This window comes from Aedes albopictus, chromosome 3 (genome assembly GCF_035046485.1).
Source record: "Aedes albopictus strain Foshan chromosome 3, AalbF5, whole genome shotgun sequence".
NCBI lineage: Eukaryota > Metazoa > Arthropoda > Insecta > Diptera > Culicidae > Aedes > Aedes albopictus.
The window spans coordinates 24,790,570-24,814,672 of record NC_085138.1 but is presented as its reverse complement, the minus strand read 5'-3'; the positions used below and the strand labels follow the sequence as shown (position 1 = coordinate 24,814,672).

Here is a 24,103-nt window from a genome sequence, read left to right as displayed (position 1 = left end):
AACTACATACTGTTTTGTACGTAATTTTCCACAGGAATTATACGTTTTCCGGTACAGCTTTCAATATCTTCTAGCTTAACATTCACACTGGAACTCGACCTGTCCCTTAGTGTTCTTTCGAGCATTTTAATCAGTTTTAATTGAAAGGCATTCTCGTTTGCCATTGCATGAATTTGATGAAAAAATCCTCGGGAAAACAAAGAATCGAACCCACCATCTCCAAATTGGAGATCTATTACTAGATCTATTCTCAGTAACGAGAATTTAAACCGTGCTGATCTACTGGCACAGTTACAGTTTACTGCTTTCATTTGTGCGTTGTTACACAGTACTAAATTGTGAAGTAAATAATATGTCACCCGAAATGCCAGTTACGATTGAATGAAACTGTGATAAAACCCATAACTACCTCAAACTTTTATTACTTAGAGAGGATACTGGTGAGTCACCAAAAAATGTCCCAATATTTTTTTTACTGTGTAGGTAATTCTGTCTGCTTGACATTGGTGGTTCACACACTACACTGCCGTCATCGTGTGGAAAGCTTACTATCGAAACTATCGTCCCTCATAGGCGTTCTATGAACCTGCTCTGGAACCTGTCAGATGCAGAAGATTGACTCGCTAAGCTGTCCTAATTTATTGGGTGCTAAACTTTTTATTTTCAAATAGGACAGCATGAGCACAACGTACATTTCCCATCGGAGGGATGATAAAGCAGTTATGACAGGCATTGGCGTATAGTACGTCCGGGATATCGATTTTCAGTTTATACTTTTTGTTCTAAACCTTACGGCAAGGTTTAATATCTAAGTGCACCGAAAAAGCTCGAACCAACAACGTGATTCAATTTTTCCGTTTGTAGGTTCCTGTGATGGGCCGGGCTACCCGAAACGGTAATCACGCGGGTATTCTGCCATACCATGCTGCGCGATGGGTTCGATTCTCAGTTGGTCCAAGAACTTTTCGTAATTTATTTATTTATTTATCAATAAATTAACTAATTAATCATTTAATTAATTTATTTTTTTTTATTTGTATATTTATTTATTTATTTATTTATTTATTTATTTATTTATTTATTTATTTATTTATTTATTTATTTATTTATTTATTTATTTATATATTTATATATTTAATCATTTATTTATTAATTGATTTATTTATCTATTTATTTATTTATATATATTTATTTATTTGGTCAATTCATTTGACTAAAGTCTAAAACTAATATTGAAACTATGTAAATACTACAGCAATCTGGAGTTCGACACTTTTCTCTTGAAACATCTAGAACCTTCTGTTTGTGTTTCGAAATTTGTTGATTTTTTTTCGGGGAAAAATACTTTCCAAATCGTTTTGGCATAAGGTTTCGGCCTACTTCATTCAGCCATCATCAGATACAAAACGTTTGTTCTCCACCACTTTGGTCTACACTACACTGAATGAAGTAAGCCGAAACGTTATTCCAAATCTGATGGAAAGTATTTTTCAGCCAAAAAATATCAACAAATTTCGAAACATAAATCTCAACGGTGACCAAACCCACAAAAAATCTAGAACTTTCACCAAAAACATATATTTTATCGACGCACGCACGCAGTCAATGGAAGCTTTCAGTTAAAAACTATGCTCATAGAACACAAAGCTTGCTTCTAGTGTTACCCCAGCTGGGAGAGAAGAGGGTTTTGTAATTCTGAACTTTTGCCACAAAATCATGATAAAGTTTTCGAAATACAGAAAATTGTCTAGACTAACTTTTGACTGGATTTTGGAGAATTAGTTAGAAGCTATTGTTTTGTTTTCAAGAAGCAGTTCTTCAGCTTGAGCATAATAAACGTGCGCAACCCATACTCTAGCGAATTCTACGCGCAGTTCGAACATGAACTCGCTAGCTGCCCAAGACACGACGTCAGGATCATTATATGAGACTTCAACGCTCTGATCCACAAATTACGTAACGCTAAAATCGGCAATTTCAGACACCCTCCCTCCCCCTTGTGCCGCTTTTTCTTTTCAGGAATTTCGCCAGAAAATTCTCAAGATTTTTTTCTGGATGGTTCTACAGGGATTGGATCGTTAACTTTTTCTGGGATTATTGAAACCTTTCTTCAGGGATTCTATCAGATTTTTTTCCAGAAACCGTCCAGAGATTATTTTAGGAGTTCCCTCTGAAATCACTTCGAGATTTATTTCTTGGCGTTTCTCCAGGAATATCTTAAAAAATTATCCTTGGAATTACTGCACAAGCATTCTCCTGTTTGCAAGCGTTTTTGGGGATTGTCTTTTGGTGATTTCTTGGGGATTCCTTCAAGAATTCCTCCAGAAAAATTCTTCAGATACTTCTTCGCCTATTTATTCACATATTTGTTAAGGATATTCTTTAGAAATCCCACCTGGGTAACTCTCGCTGAGACCAGCCCACTATTTACACCTTGTCTTCAAAATTGTATAAGGTGCCGATTTTCTGAAAGTCCTCACTAAAAAAGTAAGGAAAATGCATTTGGTTACTCAAATTGATGGACCCCCCGTTAGTTAGAGCCACAACTTTTTTTGCAGACCCCTCGATTTTGGTCAAATGGTGGCTCATTTAAACCGTTATAACTCGAAAGTTTCTCCAAAAACCACCTCAAAACGAATTGTTGTTGAAAAGAGGAAAGATAGAGCTACTATTTACAACAATAAAAAGTTGGGTCGGCCATATTGAATTTGGCCGCCATTATGGATTTTTATACCAAAACATCTTTTTCACCATGAGGGCAACCACCGATTTCCAAATTTTTTACATCAATTGAAAGCTGAGACATTTATACGTAACATATCAAAAAATTAGAGATGTCTTTTTTTCCTATCAAAAGTTATCTGCAGTTTTGTAAATTAAGCAACGTTTTCTCCATACATTTCCATGCGCACCGGCAACAGCATCCGAGATTACGCCTGCATGTATACACATAGGCACCTGCCGCAAAATTTGGGTAAATCGGAGATTTGTTTCCGTTTTTGAATGTTTCTCACCCAGCTAACACAAAGTCTTATATGATGTTAGGATGCTAAAGTCGAGGCCATATGCGTACATGCTTCCATTTAACCGCGTGTAAAATGTGCGATACACCCTCCCCTTTTGTATCCTATTCAACATCATATGCGATAGTGTGTTGGCTGGGCAATAATGCGCGCATTGCTTTTATAACTTTTTTAGTGTTTTGAAAAGCTTAAACCTTCAGCTTTCCATTAGTGGGTTCAGATTTTAGATTCGTGTTTGTAAACACTGCAAAATAACGCTGCATTTGTGTAAACAGCCGGCACCGGGCCCAGTGACATCGTTTACAAAACGGCAGATAACTTTTGAAACAAGAATAAGACATCTCTAATTTTTTGATATGTTATGTATAAATGTTTCAGCTTTCAATTGATGCAAAAATTTTGAAAATCGGTGGTTGCCCTCATGGTGAGAAAAATGTTTTGATATAAACATCCAAGATGGCGGCTAAAATCAATATGGCCGACCCAACTTTTTATAATTATAAATAGTAGCTCTATCTTTCCTCTTTTCAACAACAATTTGTTTTGAGGTGGTTTTTGGAGAAACTTTCGAGTTATAACGGTTTAAATAAGCCACCATTTGACCAAAATCGAGGGGTCTGCAAAAAAAGTTGTGGCTCTAACTAACGGGGGGTCCATCAATTTGAGCAACCAACTGCATTTTCCTTACTTTTTTAGTGATGACTTTCAGAAAATCGGCACCTTATACATTTTTGAAAACAAGGTGTAAATAGTGCTCCGGTCTCAGCGAGAATTGCCCACCTGGTATTTTCTCAAGAATCTCCAGGAGTTTTCTTGAGTGTCTTTAAAAGTTGCACATAAATTACGTCAGGAATCTTTTCAGGAAATTTTTAAACATTTCTCAAGAAATCTCTTCAGGTTGCTCTTGAACAATTTCATCAATATTTTTATGTTTTTTTTTTATGAAATACCTCTGTAAACATCTGTGGAGAAATATCTGAAAACACTGAACGCACTGAAAATGTGCACAGTGCAGTTAATTTTCATATTGAAACCACGCACACTTGCATACATACTGAGAACCATGCCATCCCTGTCTGAAAGAATTCCTGGAGGAATCTCTAAAGGAATCCCAGGAGATATTTCTGAAGGAATCGCAGAAGGAATTCTGAAGGAAAAACTATCTAGAAAATTCTTCTGCAGCCCCTGACAACATTTTTCAAGCGATTCCTGGTGGAACCTTTGGAAGAATATCAAAAAAAAAAAAAATCGCTGGAAATTCTGAAAATTAAAAAAAAAATGAGGATTTCTGTTGCTGGCATTCATGAAAAAATCCTTAAACTACTGAAGGAGTCTTTGGGGATACTTCTGAAGGAAGTAAGTTTTCGATCGTAAGTTTCAGATCGAATCCATGGAGGAATTTCTGAGAGAATCCTTGAAAGAATTTAGGAATGAATTGTCCATCTAATTCCTGTAGAAATGCCTGGAGATATTCTTAAACAATTCCTGGGAGAATTATGTCGAAGAATCTCAGGAAATTCTTCAAGGAATTCTAGAAAGAGTTGCCAAAGAAATTTCCGGAAGCTCTCCCTCAGAAACCCTTGGTGGAATTCCTACCGAGTTTTTTTTTATCTCTTACCAAAATTCAAGGAGGACTTTTTGAAACAATTTTGGGAGAAATTCGTGAACGTATTTTTATAGGAATCTTTTAACGTCTGAAGAAGCTCTCAAACTTTTGTAAAGATTCCCAGACAAATCTCATGAGAAATATCCAAAAGAATTTATGAAATACTTCCTAGAAATTGTTTCTGAACAAATTTTTGATTTTCTTCAAGAATCCGATTAAAAAATTCCTAAAGGTATCCTTGGAAGAGATCCTGGAAGAATTCCTGGTGAAATACAGTGTATCAAACAATTGTCCGTACTGCAATTTTTTGGTCAAAATAATTTTCCACAGGTTTTGAAACCTGTTGATCTCAGAGTTGGCCTCAAGTCCTTCCCAATCAAGCTGAGTTATAAGCCAAAATTTCAGGCAATTTAGCCCACAAAAACCCCCCATGACGAAGAGAACAAACCTGCCGATAATACCCTTAGTCACCCTATTTAGAAATACTAAATTTAAAACTCTCAGCTCAAATATAAAATTTTCTTGTTAATGGCAGTCCTTCTGGTGCGTTAATTTTTCATCAAATATGTGAGAATTTGAGTGCGTAATGAAGTTGGATGCAGTTTTTTTTTTGAAAACCTTTCAGTCAGAGTGGACCAAATATACAATCAATGACTTTGCAATATCACTCGGTTTTTAGCTTTACCTATCGTTTCTACGCAATCGCTACAGAGTGATAATCAATAATATTTCATATTTAGGAGTTTTAAAGTGAAGATATGACGAAGCCACAGCCCAAATTTTCAAGAGCACATATCTGAAGAACCACGTGTCGGTTTGCGCTGAAAAGTTGATCGATTGGTTACCCGCTGGTGGTGACCAATCGATCAATTTTTCAGAGCAAACCGTCCAATGGTTCTTCAGATTTGTGCTTTTGAAAATTTTGGCTGTGGCTTCGTCATATATTCACCTTAAAAAATCCCATATATCGCAATTCATCAAAGCATTTCTCTTTATCTTTATCTAAAGACAAAGATAAAGATAAAAAGTAATACTTTGATTAATTGAAATTTATGGGAAAATTTAAAAAAATGTGTAAAAACTCCTAAATATGGAATGCTATCGATTTAACTATGATTTAAAAAAAAAAATCAACGTACATAGATACAAATTGGTAAACTATTGGTTAAACTGGGAAAAAATCTACAGCCCAGATGAGATTTGAACTCACGACCCTTATTGGAAATGGAAAACTATGAAAACTTTAATCTTACAAAGCCTAGTTTTGAAAAAAAAGTTAAAAAAACATGAGATTTTGGTATTTTTTCCAATTTTGTGTAATGAAGGCACAACCCAAAAAACATTTTTGCTAAGAGTAGAACAAATCACTCTTAAGCTAACTTTAGCTCAAGAAGCTGTTATTCAGCTGGTTCTGTTACTTGGGAATTCATAATCAGTAATCTTTTTCTATGAACCTTGCAAAATAGTCGCCAAACACTCATCAACTATGTAGTCATTTAAATCTTTTATCTTAACACAATTATCAAAGTCATCCAATTCATGTCTAATAATGAGTTAAATTAGTTAATTTCAGAGCTAAAATTTCCAAAGATTTTTCTGAAAATTCACATTGTTTTTAGTTGTGGCCTTGTTCCACGAAAGAAACGATACTTACTCAATCTCTAGTAGAAACAGTTGTAGTCGAACTGACATTTTTATTAGTCCCAACGACTGTAAGGACGCCACTACTACTTCCTGCATCAATGTTGAGCTCTTGAATTGTGTACACTGAGAGTGGTTTTATTACCATCAAGTCGTACAAATTTGTAGATCGCTGTTATGAGGGCTGCCTCTTTCTCGAGCTCAGATATTTGAGGTTTATCACTGACTCTAGGGCAAGATCGGCTCAATCCTGTAACGATTGAGAGCTATCCTAGACTGCCCGCCCATAGTTCGCAAAGTAGACGTAATCACCATTCACAAAGTCAACATATCAAACTCACCAAAGTATACAAACTCCAGTACTCTCGAGGCTTACTCGTTGAAAAAATATACTTATACAATCGCAAATCATCCTATTAGGTAAGAAATATGTGATGCAAACCGAAAATAGCTTCGCGAACCCTTTTCATGGTAAAATAACCGTGCCTCAATGGTCCACTTCACGAATTTATGCTGGCCTGCTTACTCGTATAGAAAATCTGACGTTTGAGCGACGCCGGCACCTCCCAAACATAAAATTTTCTGTGAGAGCAAGCAGGCCAGCATAAATTCGTGCACTGGACCATTCTTTATTACACCCTAGGATAGGATGTGACAACAAAAATTCGCCTGCCTTGTTATTTTTTCGTTCGATTTCGTCGATGATGGAAATCCAGCGCTGCCACTTTTCTGTATTCCAAATCTTTCAAACGATTTAAATTTAACGATTGAAATTTGGATGCATATTTGGCACCGTAAATCATTAATTGCAATTTGAATACCATAGCTTGCAAGTAAAATTGATTTCAAATGAAATGTTCTTTGATGTATAGTGAAAAATATCAAAATTCAATTGACTTTGCATCAAATAAATGGTATTTATCAATGTTCAGACATATTAGCCACTTTAGGTTGATTTACATTAAAATGCTGTCATGTTAAAGTCGATAAAACTTGAATAGAAAAATACAATGGTTATACATGCTAAACCTGAAAACTAGCAACACGGCCAAACCAATAACAAAGCGATCTGATCGCAGCAAACGGCCTCCGTTTGACAGCAAAATGGTCTCAAATCGGCTGACTCCGTGACGTGACGCATCCTATCCTAGATTACACCCAATGCACCTAACCTCTAAATGGCGGACAATTCTGAGGTCATTTTGACAGATGTAACATGAACATGAAAAAGACGGCAACAAGATCGATAAAGTAGAATATATTATCCTTTTTTTCCTGCATATGTGTGGTCTGTCAAAATGACCTGAGAAGTGTCAAACAGCTTAATGGCTAGCTTTGTTGGCGTAATGAAGAATCGGGCCGATCATGTTCAAAACATTGCGGAACAGAGAAAATGCGTGACAAATGGTTTTGAACTGAGACGAGACTCGCGAAGACGGTTTTCTTTTTCTCCACTTTGTTATTTTTTTCTTCTTCCTATCTGTGTTGACTTTATGTTTTGGGCTGGTGGTTCAAACACGTACGTGACCGCGTCACCTCACATGCAGTGTGACTGAATCCCATTCACGCACAAAATCATGTTGAGGTGAAATTTTGCATCGCCAACAATCGCCAAGCAAAGTAATCATTGGAATATTTTGTTTTCAATTTATTTTTGACAGTACAGGAGAAGAAAATGCTGCTCGGAGTGAATTTTGGCTTCAGAATTTATCTCGGATAGCAATACTTTCCTCGTTTTAGGTAACGTAATCAAACGGGCTACAACTGACAGCTCAGTTGGGCTACACTTGACGTTGCTTTTTTTCCTCTTCGCGAGTCTCGTCTCAGGTTTTGAAAACACAGCCGCTCTCTCGTTTAGTCTCCTACGATCCCAAAACACTATCGTATCCACACAGAGTATGGTTTTATTAACCAAATTCAACGGTTTGTGATCGTGAACGTTTTCATATTTCCATGTTTCAAATCGCCAACACGTTTTATGCCATTCAATTAAACGACATCAAAGATATTAAATTAAAAATCTTTGACGACATCCATCTAATTCGAACCACACACGAACAGATGCAGGTTTTAATTAGTTTGCTTGAAAGAAAAAAAAAACGCTGGCTATTGAAAGCAGAACCAGCAGAAATCTATACATAGTGCTGGCGCTGCAATGCTATAGTTGATTCCAGTGCTGAAAATGTCATTGCGACTTATCTGGAGGCAATCGACAATCTTCCAAAAATGCCAAATGATATTCATGATGAAATTTACCTCAAATATTAGGGATTGAGCTGCCTTTGTGACTTTCTTGTAGAACTGGGCTAGCCACAAAAGTTTGTTATACATCATATTTTCAGGGTAAGCTTCTGAACCTAGATAAGTGGAAATAATATTACCAGCACTGGTTGATTCCATTCGTGTATGTATGGAAATGTGCACCTAGTAGCCAAGCAGCATATGCTGACCATGCAATTGTCTTTAAAAGCGTAAGTCTGCACACAGGTATGGCATGGTAGGAGCTAATTGGCACTATGGTTGCCAACGATCAACGAAGAGGAATTATTTTACGTTAACAAATCTCTTTCAGAACTATGTGGAAGTTGAGTGGGATTCCAGTTCTTCCTTTTCTGATACTATATTCCGTGTGAAATGATGTCTGCACTTTTACAGCTGTTTATTGAGAACTTGGACTGTCTGTATGTATTTCTCTTTTTTAAATTTTCTACGTGTAAGATCTGTAATCTGTAATTTATTTTTTCGGGCAATGATTTCGGGCTCGGGTTCTCCGAGCAGGAGAAAATAGCTGAAGAATAACTAACTCAGGTATGGAAAACCGAATACCTACAACCTGAATGAGGTATTAAGTAGCCCTGCAAAAGAGGTAAAATACCTAAAATAATAACTGGTGTGTATTCTGTGCATAACGTGTGAATAATGGTATCAGGTATCCTGGATAAAAAATTACCATTAATTACATGGTAAATATTATTAACATATGACTGGTTTTATTGTTCACAATAAAACACATAGTAGGAACATATATTGTTCCTTTTTACAATAGAAATCAAGCCCATATAGTTCGTACAATAAGTGAACATTAGCTTTATTAGTGAAGTTGTTTTTATATAGTTGCAAAAGTGCCTGCAAAGTTCTCATGGACTTTTTATCAAAAAAGAGTTTATTTCTCAATTACACTTAAAAACAATTCGTAACAAATAAATAACAATAAATATTATTGTTCCTTGGATCATGTTTGTATAATCAAGTACAAAATCACTTGACATATTTTTTATATTTTTCGTTTTAAATTTGAGTACAGTAGATGTTTCGGTTATCGAATTGATAACAATACAAATACAATTAGTTTAATGGGGTCAATTGAACCGATGTTAAAATAAACATGCAATAATATTTGTTGTTATGTAAAATGTATGTTGTTATGTTATGATTTCGCCTTTGAAAATCCAAAGAATTCATATTTCTCGGTAACATTTTTCTCCAGCATTTACAGATACTAACTTGGATACTAAAAGCCACATGAATTGTGAACGATTTATGGTATGGATTATACGACCTGAGGTCTGACTTGTGATATTTGGCAGTTATTTGAAAAGATTGATGATAGATTTTATCAACAGCTGCCAAGCAATACATACCAGACAGACATCAGAGTGTTTGATTCTTATCATAAAATGTGCATATCATTCTGGCGGCCGTTATTGCTCGTAAATGCTGTATGTAAATGTTAGCGGGAAATATAAATTCTATGGATTTTCAAAAGCGAAAACTGCTTACAAATAACAACAAATATTATTGTACTTTTATTGTAACAACGATTCATTTGACGCCATTCAATTAATTGTATTTGTATTGTAAGAACAATGAAAAACATTATGATATATTGTTTTCTTTTGAAAATTGCCCTAAGGACAAGGTATTTGGAGTACATAGCTCAAAATTTCTAGAGCACCGTTTTTTAGAACCGTTGAACAGATTTGGATGAAAATGCATCACGCTAATTGTTCAGTGGTTGTCAACAGCGTGATGCATTTTAATCCAAATCCGTTAAACGGTTCTGAAAAACGGTGCACTAGAAATTTTGAGCTATGTACTCCAAATACCTTGTCCCTAAAAATGTCTCATAAAAACACAAGACATTCTATTGTTTTTCGCGAAAAAGTGTATGAAAATTTTCTCAAAATTTTATGGTTAAGATACATAACGATCACCTTTTTTATTGTAAAAGTGCCATTTATCATTCGCCGAATGGTATAGAACAATAGGGGTGATGGTGAGTGTGCCGTGTAAATTACAATACGTTTAATGGTGAATATTTTTCGAAAAAATGGTGTTGTAACAATAAAATTTATCCTATTTTTGTGATATTTTTTATAAGGGATGGCAATACCTAAAGAATAATCGGCAATATTTCCATACAAATAGCGATTTTCCCATAATTCAATAATACCTCAAGCAGTCTTCAACACCAAAGCAATAACTCGTTGAGGTATTGTATCAATGCCTACAAAATACCAAAATAAGTTATTTTCGATACATGGACAACTGACCAATACCTTGTCTTGGTATGATACCTGACTTTGGTATGCTCTAGTTATGTGGCAGTTATTCATTCCTGCTCGGAAAGTCATGAAAAATTTTGGTGACGACCTTCTATCACGGGTGTAATTGACGACCTCTAAAACAGGAGTGATAGATAATGCATCATTGAATCAAACAAACACTAAAGGTATTGTAAATAGATTAAAAAAACATTGAAACAAAAGAGAAGAAAAAAAAATATAAAGAGAACAGTAAGTTAGTTAAACAATACAAGAGAAGAGGTATCCAACTGATGAATGTTGGAGATTAATAATCTCACATACTTTAGTAGATTATGTATATGACTAGGAATCGAATATCATATTAGATTCCAGACCGTCTCCAGAGCTGAACAATATGTAGAGGCAACTAATGTTTATTTTCAACACCGCCAACCATACTGAGGCAGTCTCCCATCAAGCCATAATTTCCACCAAGTCCAGTGTCCTTGTCAAACGCCCTATACTGAATGGCGCATTGAAGTACCTACCCCTTCTTACCGACGGCGTCGACAACCGTGTACCAAAGAATAGCACTTGCAATTCTGGCACATACAGCCCAAGGCCTCTTTAGGCCAGTCAAGGTTCACTAAACCGAACTAACGAGCCTCCAAAATGTGTAGTACCTAGTCGTCAAGCACCTCTAAATGATGAAAAGAAGGTCTGCACTCAAGAACAGACCAACCCTCGCGTGCCGTACATTTTGGTGAAATTGAACAACGGGGTAATATACGCAAGGATAACTTTAAACACAAAATACTATAAAAGTTAGAAAAATCATGACCTGATAAAATCAATACCTGACACGAATGCACTTTTTAGTGTAAAGTGTCATTAATAAATAAAAAAAATGACCTGATAAAAAAAAATCATGCAATGTTACGTGAAAATTCCAAAATCGATCCAAAGATCAATCACAGTTTTTGTATAAGCGTGTTTATAGAACAATTTCTTTTTCAATTTTTTGAAAAAAAAAAAATATTTTTTTAATGAGAAATAAGTAATATCAAGAACTCTTTGCCACGAAGTGATAATGTCAAGAATAAGATGTATTTAAATACATAATCTCAGTTTTAAACAATAGTTTCAATTAATAATACAAATAAGATGAAATAGAATGTAGTTAAGTATAACAGAAATCAAAATCTGAGAAAAGTTACCAATTTCACGCAAAGCTACGGTACCATGGAATAAATTGCTCGCAGTCGGACTATTCCTTCATTGCTTCGAACACCTTTTCCCGGCACACTTACTCGAAACCAATCGGGATAACGAAGTGATTTTTCAACTTTTTCGCGCACTCTTCTAAACGGCAAAGTGACCGACCGGAAAGAGGAACTTTTATTTCCACCCAGTCCAATTCCGGAACACGAAAGAAACAAAAAACGCACTCCACGCGGTTCGATTATATCCTCGTCACCGTCGCCGCCGCCAGGCAGTCGTCAACCCGATAGTTTCGAAGAGTTCAGTTGCAGCAGGACACACAGAGACTAGAGATACATGGAGAGACCGAGAGACCGCGAGCCGGAGTCGACCGTGTCCGTGCAAAACACCAGACTAGACCAGACTAGAGACCACCAGACCCAGGATAGGTATCGGGCCGGCTGGACTAGAATCGGAAGCGAACGGATTGAATTAGTGGTGGCGTCGCCGCGTCCCCGTCCTCGGCGTTGTCCTTGCTGCGCTGTGGAAAAGGAATGAAAATAGTGCGACGAAAGTTAACCCTCCTATGATGTTAGTTTTTCGGCACCACGATGGCGTAGTGCACGTTCAGCGTGCCTGTCTGGGTCATATTGACCCCAACATTCTACTAGGGTTAAAAAAAGTATTCTTAACCTTTACAATCCAAACAAAATTTTCTTTATTTTTCAATCATCAGTTGCATCAAGTTGAATAGCCGGTTCTGGATTTATTCGTATGACCAGTGCTACATATCAGAGTTCACAAGTTTACCTATACTTATAATGCAAAACTACGTGAACCTTCAAGCGATCAGTTACAACCAGGGATGCCAGATGATTTTTTTTTGAAAAATCTGTATCCCATACAAAAATAAAATAGATCCTCTAGCTCAAAAATCTTTTCACGTTATACGAAATCTGTACAGATGCTCGAAAATCTGTATAACTCAGTATTTATGGTATCCCTGGTTACAACTCAAGCAATATTTTTTAAGTAAATAGACCCGTATACATTAAAAAACCACCCTAATCTCAACTTAAAATACTTTTGGTTTTATCACGGATTTCAAAACCACTTCAAAGCTAAACGGGCTTCAAAATATTTCTTAGGAGGTCCTTGTGGATCATCTTGAGAATTATTATAGTATACTGATAGAATACGGTGCGGTTTATTTTGCAAAATCTATTCAATTAATGAATAAGTAAGATGTTCAAAAATGATCAATTTTGGTTAATATTTAGGGGTTTCGTTTAGGGTTTAGGAGGGATATGGGCTTAGAGCCAACAAAAAAACAAACACTTTTCTACACCAAATCGGTGATTCTAAAACTCTAGGGGGCCAAATTGCTATATCTTCTTCTTCTTCTTCTTCTTGGCGTAACGTCCTCACTGGGACAAAGCCTGCTTCTCAGCTTAGTGTTCAATGAGCACTTCCACAGTTTTAACTGAGAGCTTCCTCTGCCAATGACCATTTTGCATGTGTATATCGTGTGGCAGGCACGAAGATACTCTATGCCCAAGGAAGTCAAGGAAATTTCCTTTACAAAAAGATCCTGGACCGACCGGGAATCGAACCCGTCACCCTCAGCATGGTCATACTGAATACCCGTGCGTTTACCGCCTCGGCTATATGGGCCCTTAAAATTGCTTTACGAAACGTCGGATGAAGGAGAATATCTGATCGTTTGATTGCAATTGCGACTGCCACGCCGAAAATCCTCCCAGGTGTCCAGATACCTCAGTCGAAAGCTGCCTCCAAATTTAAAAATTGCTATATCTCTGCTGGTTTGTTAGATAATTGGGAAAATTAGCCGATTTCAGTATTTTTTGGGTTGATGTACTAAATCAAGACATTTTTTTTTGTTTTTATATTTCTGGACGAACATTTGAAAAGGGCCTATCTGCTTTTTGTAAACAAACATGTTTCTGTCTCTGTAGGGCCCATCTGCATCCACCCACGCACATCAATACCCTTAACAGATAGCTTGAAGAACACTCTTTCTGATAAGGGTGTTGAAGTGCGTGGGTGGATGCAGTTGGGCCCTACAGAGACAAAAACATGTTTGTTTACGCAAAGCAGATAGGCCCTTTTCAAATGTTCGTCCAGATTTGTGTATTTTAACGTTTGCTAATTTTACACTTAAGGCGAAACTGGAAGCATTTCTCCATTTTTTTGGTTTTTGATTTTTTATTGAATAACGAAGCAATATTTTTAAAATCGGTTTTCGTGCACATGTAGAGTATGGATCAGGGTATTTTCTGATTTTTTAGAAAATGTTTTTCGTTTTTGCAGAAACCATTTTTTAGTGAAATTTTGTTCACGATTTTCGGACTCCGGACACTCATCATCAAGTTCATCATACTATATATCCATATTTCATGGTTTTAGAGCCTAAATCTCAATTAAATAACCTCCATATTGAATTTTGAGCGCCATATTAGATTTTAGACAGCCATCTTGAATAATGAGGTCACCATTTTTGGACTTCAGTCATCTTCCCCATGCTAAATATACTCATATTCAATGACTAAAAATCCATTAATCAGCCGTCATATTGCATTTAACTTTCCGTTAATCGCGCTGTTGTACTTTGTACAACACATGAGAATTATCGACTATTGCTTTGAAACCATCTTTTCTATCGATTCCAACCCCAATTGTATTCTACAGGAATCTTATTTGGAATATTATAATACCTTTTTTGTTAAGTGTAGAATTAGCAACTAGTTAAAATACACAAAAATAAAAACAAAAAAAAAACCTTTTTTGAAAACAGTATAATTCCTTATAATGCGGAAAATTGAAAATCGCAATATGAAGAACGTACTATATTTAAGATAAGATAGACAGTTGAATGTGAATTAGTGTATTTCAAAATCTAAATGATCTAGAAATATGGTGTTTTCGGCAAAGTTACTTGGGATATCAAGGGCCTTCGCGAGGTGATCTGAGAAATTCAGATTTCAACCGATAGGCGGCGCTAGTGAGCATGTAATTTTTATATCCCATATAACTCAGGATCCTGAGTACTTAGAAAGATGGTGTCTTCGGCAAAGTTGTTTGGTTGGTTAAACACTAACTGATGGAGAGCCGTTTGGTTTGAAACTCCACATCTAGGTGGCGCTAGTGGGCATTGAAATTTTATAACTAATACATCTCAGGACCCTGATTACTTAGAAAGATGGTGTCTTCTGCAAAGTTGTTTAGTAGATCAAACACTAACTGATGAAGACAAATATGACGTGCAATTTCACATCCAGGTGGCACTGGTGAGCATTCTCATTTTATACCTCATATATCTCAAGATCCTGAATATGTACTTAGAAAGATGATGTCCTCAGCAAAGTTGTTTAGTAGATCGAACACTAACTGATGGAGAGCCGTATGATTTGAAACTCCACATCTAGGTGGCGCTAGTGGGTATTCAAATTTTATAACTCATATGCAGTGTTGAAAAACTCATTTCGTCATATCTAAATTCAATCACCTACAGCTCATTTTAGAAGCTGAACCTGCGTCTTATGGTGGCAGAAGCACGAATCAAATGGTCAATCAACTGAAAGCCCTTGATCTACCAACCAACCTTGCCAAAGATATCAACTTCCCAGGTAATCAGACTCGGAGATATATCTATCTATATATATAAAAATGAGTTTGAAGTCCGTTTGAGGCAACAAAACTCACGAACGGGTGAACCGATCAGCATGACTTTTGAACGGTTCGATTCGTATTCATGGTGGCTGTGTTTATATGCAGAAAAAGTTACGAAAATCATTTAAAAAAGCATAAAAATAGTGAAACAACTGATTTTTTATGAGCCGGGAAGAAATTCAGCGTGATTGAAATTAAATCAATCTAGAGTGCGTGGCTACGATGACCTCAACAGTTGTCAAACCACCACAGCTTGGCAAGACAAAGTTTGCCGGGACAGCTTGTAAGATATAAAATTTTCATACTCATTAGCATCACTTACTGGCGAAATATTGATTTCAACGACCCATCAACCAAATGCACTTAACCTATTTGACAACTTTGCCGAGACCACCATCTCTCTTCTAGTAACCAGGATCCTAAGAACTCTTGCATATACATTTTTTATGTTCACTAGCGTCATCTAGTGGTGAAATTACGATTCAAACGGACAACTATCTGTAAGTTTTCGATCTTTATGAAGGTCGGCACGAGAGGTTACCTTTTCCTCCATTTGGTCTTTGATCTACCAAACAACTTTGCCGAAGACACCATCTTTCTGAGTAAAGTGGAGCTTCGTGGCCGTTCGGTTAGCGTGTAACCGCACCATGCAATCCACTGGTGCATGTAATGTATGTCGTGTCCATGGTCTAGTGTCAAGTTCTATTCAGTCTGTACAGCCTCTGGCTGAAGACGGTGTCCCGTACCTTTTTAATCGAGATCCTGAGCTACATGAGATTAAAAATTTACATGCTCACTAGCGCCTCCTAGTGGTGGCATTTGAAATCAAACTGTCACTCATCTATAAGCCCTTGATATACCAAACATCTTTGCCGAAGACACTATCTTTCTAAGTAATAAGGGTCCAGAGATACCCAATATATAATATTTACGTGCTCACTAGCGCCACCAAATGATGAAATTTCAAATTAAACTGCGAATCATCCGTAAGTACTTGACCTACCAAACAACTTTGTCGAAGACACCATCTTTCTAAGTTATCAGGTTCCCCAGATACATAGGATATAAAGTTTATTTGCTCACTAGCGCCGCCTAGTGGTGGAATTTCCAATTAAACGGCCAATAATCTGTAAGCCGTATACCTACCAAACAACTTTGCCGAAGACACCATCTTTCTAAGTAATCAGGATCCCGAGATACAAGGGATATAAAGTTTATTTGCTCACTAGCGCCGCCTAGTAGTGGAATTTACAATTAAACAGCCAATAATCTATAAGCCGTTGACTTACCAAACAACTTTGCCGGAGACACCATCTTTCTAAGACATTAGGATCCTGAGATATAAGATATAACATGATATTGCTCACTAGCGCCGCCTGGTGGACGTATTACGAATCAACTTTGTCAGCATCAAGTAGCCCATGAAATTTACAACAACTTTGCCAAAGGCAGTCCTCCTCTAAACAATCAGGATTCTTAGATATTTCAGAATGTATGGGTGTTGTACAAAGTACAACGCGCGACTGCTCGCGTTACAAAAATTGGCGCGAGTACTGAAAGGTTAAAGCCGTCGTTTTGGATCTTAGACCGCTATCTTGGATATTGTGGTAGTCATTTTTCGACTGCAGTCATCTTCCCCATACGAAATATACCCATATTATATGGTTTTAGAGCCTAAAACTCCATTAAATAGCCGCTATCTTGAATTTGGAGCCGCCATCCTGTATTTTAGGGCGCCATCTTGGATATTCTGGTCGCCATTTTTGGACTCCAGACATCTTCCCCATACCAAATATAATCATATTCAATAATTTTAGAGCCAAAACACCATTAAACAGCCACCATCTTGAATTTGAAGCCGCCATCTTAAATATTAGGCTGCCATCTTGAATTTTGGTCTCCAGTGTTGATTTCCGCACAAAATTTGTCAACCATGCTGAAGATTACAAAAATCACCGCAGTTTGATGCGTCACATGATAGGGCTAGAGGCTCAGTTTTATATACGCCCAGTTTCACCGGGGCTGGTCCGGATCACTGAAATGGCCATAACTCCGGAACGCCTTGACCGATCTGGACCATTTTTAATAGCAAACAATTCGGCAAAATTCCGGTTTGATTCGAGCTATAATCTGAAAAATGGGCCAATGAGAAGTGCCTTAAAAGTGAGTGAACCTATTTTACGCACAGACATACATACATACACACATACAGAACAGACATCATCTCAAATCATCGAACTGAGTCGATTGGATAAAGGATAATTTTCCAAATTGATGAGAAAACTTTTTCAAAACTTCGCGTATCATCTCGCTCACCTTTTTCTACTTGGCTGGGTGTAACTTAGTTTAGAAATGCTTTTATTAAAACTTCCGAAAAAAATACTGAGAAATACTGCAGAAAGTTTTGCGTAAAACTTTAAAAAAGTTATTAATTGTGTATCAGTGGTCAAAATCTGGAAAAGATTGGGCTATTCTGCATGAACTTATAAAAATTCTAGAAAAAGGTATAATTATCCGATAGTCAACTTTAAGCTGTTATATCTCCAGATTCAGTGAACCGAATACAATAAAAATTTGACCATTTATGACTTATATAATGAGCTATGAAAAACTTTTGACTTAATCAAAATTTTTAACACGGAAGAAAATTATAACGATTAGACAATATTTCTAATAGGGAATCGCGCTACTTGGGCGGTGGCTTCTATATTCGTCTGTTTTCCACTATAACTCAGTCAAATTTGAACCAATTGACACAACTTTTGGAATGTGGTGGGATAGGTATAGTATCTACCCGTGTACAACATTTCAAATCAATTGGTTCAAAATTGACTGAGTTATAGTGGAAAGCAGACGAATATAGAAGCCACCGCCCAAGTGGCGCGATACCCTAAAACACCAAATTATCCAAAACTTTAACATCGTTTCAAAATTCAAGATGCTATGGGAGCTTGACCATCACGCCGAGGACCTGGGATCGAATCCCACTCCCGACAAACTCGCAAAATGTGAGTTCTTCCTTCGCAAGGGAAGTAAAGCGTGGGTCCCGAGATGAACTAGCCTAGGGCTAAAACTCTCGTTAATACAGATAAAAAAAAAATCAAGATGCTTATTAAAGTTCAAGTCAATTCCCTCTAATTGACTTGTATATAATTATGTTTTGATAGAAAGTAACAACATAACCGGCAATAAATTGAAAAGGTAATGGGATGCGTATAAAAAATAGACCAATTTTCTACAAAATCATAAAATAAATAAAAATTGCTATAACTTTTCCTCCTGTTAATAATTTCAAGTTTATTCATCCGTTTTTCAAAGCTCATTATTAAAGTCATGAATGGCCAAAATTTGATTGAATTTGGTTCATTGAACCCGTAGATATTACAGCTCAAAGTTGGCTATCGGATAATTATACCTTTTTCTAGAATCTTTATAAATTCATGCAGAATAGCCCAATCTTTTCCAAATTTTGACAACTGGTACACGATTAGTTGATCAACTTACAGTAAAAATTTGAAAATATTTAATGCACTTTTCGAAGAGTTACAGCTACTTGAACATTTTTTGTAAAGTGAAAATTTTGCCTGTCCCGATCATTTTGTCTATCCCCTGTATGTTTCTTGTATTCCGAGGCATCTTCCAAGAATTCTTCTGGGAAAGTGAAAATTAACGTTTCGAAAAATTTCTTCAATGTATTGCTCAGAAATTGTTCATGAGTTTCTTGTAAGGCCATTTCTGGAAACTTCGTTACGTTGTTGAAAAATGTATGTACAAAGTCTTCAAAGAATTCCAACATGCCAGTATCTGATTTCTCTGTAGGAGTTATTTGATAAATATTCAGATAATTTACAACAAACTCCCAGACAAATTTCCGGGGGAATTTCTGCAGGAATAACGGAAGAGTTCAAGGAAGACACCAAGTAGGAATATCAAACTAAATTCGTGGTTTTGCTCCAGAAATTCTTCAGATGTTCATTGACAGAATAGTTCACAAAAATATCGTTCTGATATGTCTTCAGGTGTTTTCCATTGAAACCTTCCAGAGAAGGGGGACGATACTAGTTTTCACAACACAAAAAAAAAGACACCGTTTTCCACAAAAATCGGCATATTCACTGGAATAAAGACGGCAAAGCTTTTGCAGATTTTACCGGTTTTTTCGCCTTTTCGGATTTCATTTGGGGTATTTTGGCTTTGGAAAAGTTGCGTCGCCCCTCAGTTCCAGAATTACTATCACTAGTCCAGTTCGACGAAAAAAATACACTATTCGGCTGAAACTGATGATTTTAGAATTGCGATATCTCTACTCGTTTTTGAGTTATTGATGAAAATAACCTAAAAATCAGCATTTTTGGCCATTTTTTAGATCCCGAAGAAAATCTACCCTATTTTGCTCAATAACTTAGAAATGAGTGGAGATATCGCAATTTTGAGCACATTTTTGGCCCTACAGGGCCCTAAAATCTTCGGTTTTAGTTGAAAAGCGTACTGTTTTCGTCGTAAAAATCATAATAACAGTTAGTAAGCGCTCTTCGCGTGCGACACAATGCATTGCAATGGTATCCTCAAAGCTCTCTATTTTAGTAACTCGTCCGTTGTTCCTGTTGCGTTAGAATTTTACATTGAAAGCAAGATGTCCTTGCACAGAAAAGAACTCACTTGTTGTTGAATTCGATGTCAGGAGTTTAGTCTGGGATCCTGGAATGCAATCTAGAAATTCTTCCAGGAATCTCTAAAATTAATGATCACTTAATTACCCAGTTTGCTTTCTATTCCGCAGAATCATTACCTGTTCTGTGGCTTAGTTGATTAAAGCGTTGGCCTAGCGAATACGGAGTCGTGGGTTCGAATCCCACTAGAACGAGATTTTTTTCACATATTTCATATCTCAATTTGTCAATTAGTAACATATCAGACATATCAGCATATCTGGTAAATGCCATTTTATCCATGAGTTCCTTCTGTAAATCATCCAGAAGTTCCTTCTGGGAGTTCTTTAGGTAGAGAAATCTTCATGTAATTATTTCTGAGAATTCTCCAGAAGGCCTTCTGAAAATCCTCAAGGAGTTCCTTGTGGAAATCCTATAGAAACTTCTTATAGGAATCCAGTAGAAATTCCATCTAGGAATTCTACAATAGTTCTTTCAAGAAATATTCCAATAGTTCCTTGATGGAAACTGTCATGTCAGGGTTGATGGATTCCTTAAGGATTTTCTTCTGGGATTTATACCTTTAACTTCTACTATTGGGGTGTAATTAACTTACCTTACTGATCAGGCTAAGGCCGGGGTGGCCTCTGCTGTACATAGTAGACGTCTCCATTCCACTCGGTCCATGGCTGTTTGTCTCCAGCTCCGCACACTGCGTAGGATCCGCAGATCGTCTTCCACTTGGTCGGCCCACCTAGCTCGCTGCGCTCCACGTCTTCATGTACCGGTCGGATGACTCTCGAGAATCATTTTGGTCAGGTTGCTATCCGACATCCTGATGACGTGACCCGCCTACCGTAGCCTCCTGATTTTCGCGGTATGGACGATGATTCTCTCAGCAGCTGATGCAGCTCGTGGTTCATTCGCCTTCTCCAAGTCCCGTCTTCCATCTGCACTCCGCCGTAGATGGTACGCAACACCTTCCGTTCGAAAACTCCAAGGGCGCGTTGGTCCTCTGCACGTAGAGTCCATGTTTCGTGCCCATAGAGGACTACCGGTCTAATCAGCGTTTTGTAGATAGTCAACTTCGTGATACGGCGAACTTTATTCGATCGTAGAGTTCTGCGGAGTCCAAAGTAAGCAGGATTTCCTGACACAATGCGCCTCTGAATTTCTCTGCTGGTGTCTTTGTCGGCGGACACCAGTGAGCCCAAGTACACGAACTCTTCAACCGCCTCGATTTCATCACCGTCGATATATGCAAATTCGAGGTGGCGGGCGCGCTGATTCTTCCCTGGAGCCCTTTGCCATCGTGTACTTTTTCTTCGACACATTAATGAGTAATCCGATTCGTCTGGCTTCACTCTTTAGTCGGATGTACGTTTCCGCCATCGTCTCAAATTTACGAGCAATAATATCAATATCATCAACGAAACCAAGCAGCTGAACGGACTTCGTGAAAATCGTTCCACTCGTGTTTATCCCCGCTCTCCTAATTACACTTTCTAAAGCAATGTTGAACAGCAAGCACAAAAGACCATCACCTTGCCGTAACCCTCTGCGAGATTCGAAGGGACTCGAGAGTGTCCCTGATACTCGAACTACGCACATCACTCGATCCATCGTCGCCTTGATCAACCGTGTCAGTTTATCCAGGAATCCGTATTCGTGCGTAATCTGCCATAGCTGTTCTCGATCGATTGTATCATATGCCGATTTGAAATCGATGAACAAGTGATGTGTGGGCACGTTGTATTCGCGGCATTTCTGCAACACCTGGCGGATGGCGAACATCTGGTCCGTTGTAGCGCGTTCACCCATAAATCCAGCCTGATATTGCCCCACGAACTCCCTTGCAATCGGTGATAGTCGGCGGCATAAAATTTGAGAGAGTATCTTGTAGGCAGCGCTCAGTAGTGTGATCGCGCGGTAGTTCCCGCAATCCAAGTTGTCGCCCTTTTTGTAGATGGGACACACGATACCTTCCATCCATTCCTCCGGTAATACTTCCTCCTCCCAAATCTTGGTAATGACCCAGTGTAGTGCTCTCACCAGTGCTTCTCCACCGTATTTTAGAAGCTCGCTTGGTAGTTGATCCGCTCCAGCGGCTTTGTTGTTTTTCAACCGGCCAACCTCCTCCTCAATCTCTTGGAGGTCAGGGGCCGGAAGTCTTTCGTCCTGTGCACATACTCCTAGATCTGTTACCACGCCACCTTCAGTACTTGCAACGTCGCCATTGAGGTGCTCATCGTAATGCTGCCGCCACCTCTCGACCACCTCACGCTCGCTCGTGAGAATATTCCCGTGATTATCTCGGCACATGTCGGCTTGTGGCACAAAGCCTCTGCGCGAGCGGTTCAGCTTCTCGTAGAACTTTCGTGTGTCCTTAGCGCGGTACAGCTCTTCCATCGCTTCGCGATCTCGTTGTTCCTGCTGGCGTTTCTTCATCCGGAAGACTGAGTTCTGCCTGTTCCGCGCCTGTTTGTAACGTGCCTTATTCGCTCTCGTATGGTGTTGCAGCACTCTCGCCCATGCTGCATTCTTCTCGTTTTTCAACTGTTCACATTCGCCGTCATACCAGTCGTTTATGTGATTCGGAGTCGCGAAGCCTAGTGCTGTAGCCGAGGTACCACCTATGGCTGTTCGGATGTCCCTCCAGCCATCTTCAAGTGTAGCTGCACCAAGCTGCTCTTCCGTTGGTAGGGCCATTGCTAACTGCTACGCGTAGTCTTGAGCCACTTCTACGTTACGCAGCTGCTCGATGTTGAGCTCGATGTTCGACTTCGACGCGTGGTGATAACTGTCGAAAGTTTTGAGCGCAAGCATACAGCGACTAAGTAGTGATCCGAATCTATATTCGCAGTGCGGTATGTGCGGACATTGGTTATATCCGAGAAGAATTTGATGGTCGGGTGATCTCCAGGTGGCTTTGCGGATATCTTTGCGGGGGAAGAAGGTGCTTCGGACAAACATACCACCGGAGGCTGCAAAGTTTCAATTTGGGTGCAAAAATGCAGGTAATTTTACGGGTAAAAAATGATGATGGAAGTCGTTAAGCCCTCTGCACTCCTACGAGTAAGTAGGGATCAGATGTTTAGTACTGGATAAGGATTCGTCTTGGTAGACGATATAATGAATCTATGACAAAAGGTCGAAAGACATAAGGTCGAAGGACAAAAGGTCGAAGGACAAAAGGTCGAATGGACAAAAGGTCGAATGGACAAAAGGTCGAATGGACAAAAGGTCGAATGGACAAAAGGTCGAATGGACAAAAGGTCGAATGGACAAAAGGTCGAATGGACAAAAGGTCGAATGGGACAGAAGGTCGAATGGACATAAGGTCGAATGGACAAAAGGTCGAATGGACAAAAGGTCGAATAGAACAAAAGGTATAATTGACAGTAGACAATTTGGAAGACATGATATAGTAATCAGTAAAACGACAATTAGCTTATATGCAACTATTTATTACCGCATTGCAATTCGAAATAGATGCCTAGAATGATAGAAAGTAGAAGCCAATGAGCCATTTTACGAGACGTTTCGGATCAGCTGATCGCTTATTTCATGAATGAAAATTTGACAGGAGGTTACGCCCAAGCCCGTGAGTGTTAATATCAATAAATATCAACACTGTTGTCGTTTCGTAAACTATACTATAGAAGGATATAAAGTAATGTTATTCATGAAAGTGAAATCCGCCGAAAATGCTTTGAAGCTCTTTGGAATGCCTCCAAAATCCCCCTTAAACCCCCGGAAACCCCATGT

General features: G+C 38.1%; 2 protein-coding genes across 2 annotated transcripts in view; one reads left to right on the top strand and one right to left on the bottom strand.

Annotated features, from left to right (window-relative positions):
• LOC109418396 (neprilysin-1) overlaps nt 1–12,384 on the bottom strand; it is a 58,852-nt gene extending 46,468 nt beyond the window's left edge. The window contains exon 1 of the mRNA XM_062859220.1: nt 12,107–12,384. The gene's annotated coding sequence lies outside the window, so the exon portion shown is untranslated. The remainder of the gene's footprint in view (nt 1–12,106) is intronic.
• LOC109418392 (UDP-glucosyltransferase 2) overlaps nt 1–24,103 on the top strand; it is a 740,033-nt gene that overhangs the window by 241,560 nt on the left and 474,370 nt on the right. The gene's annotated exons all lie outside the window — the stretch shown is intronic.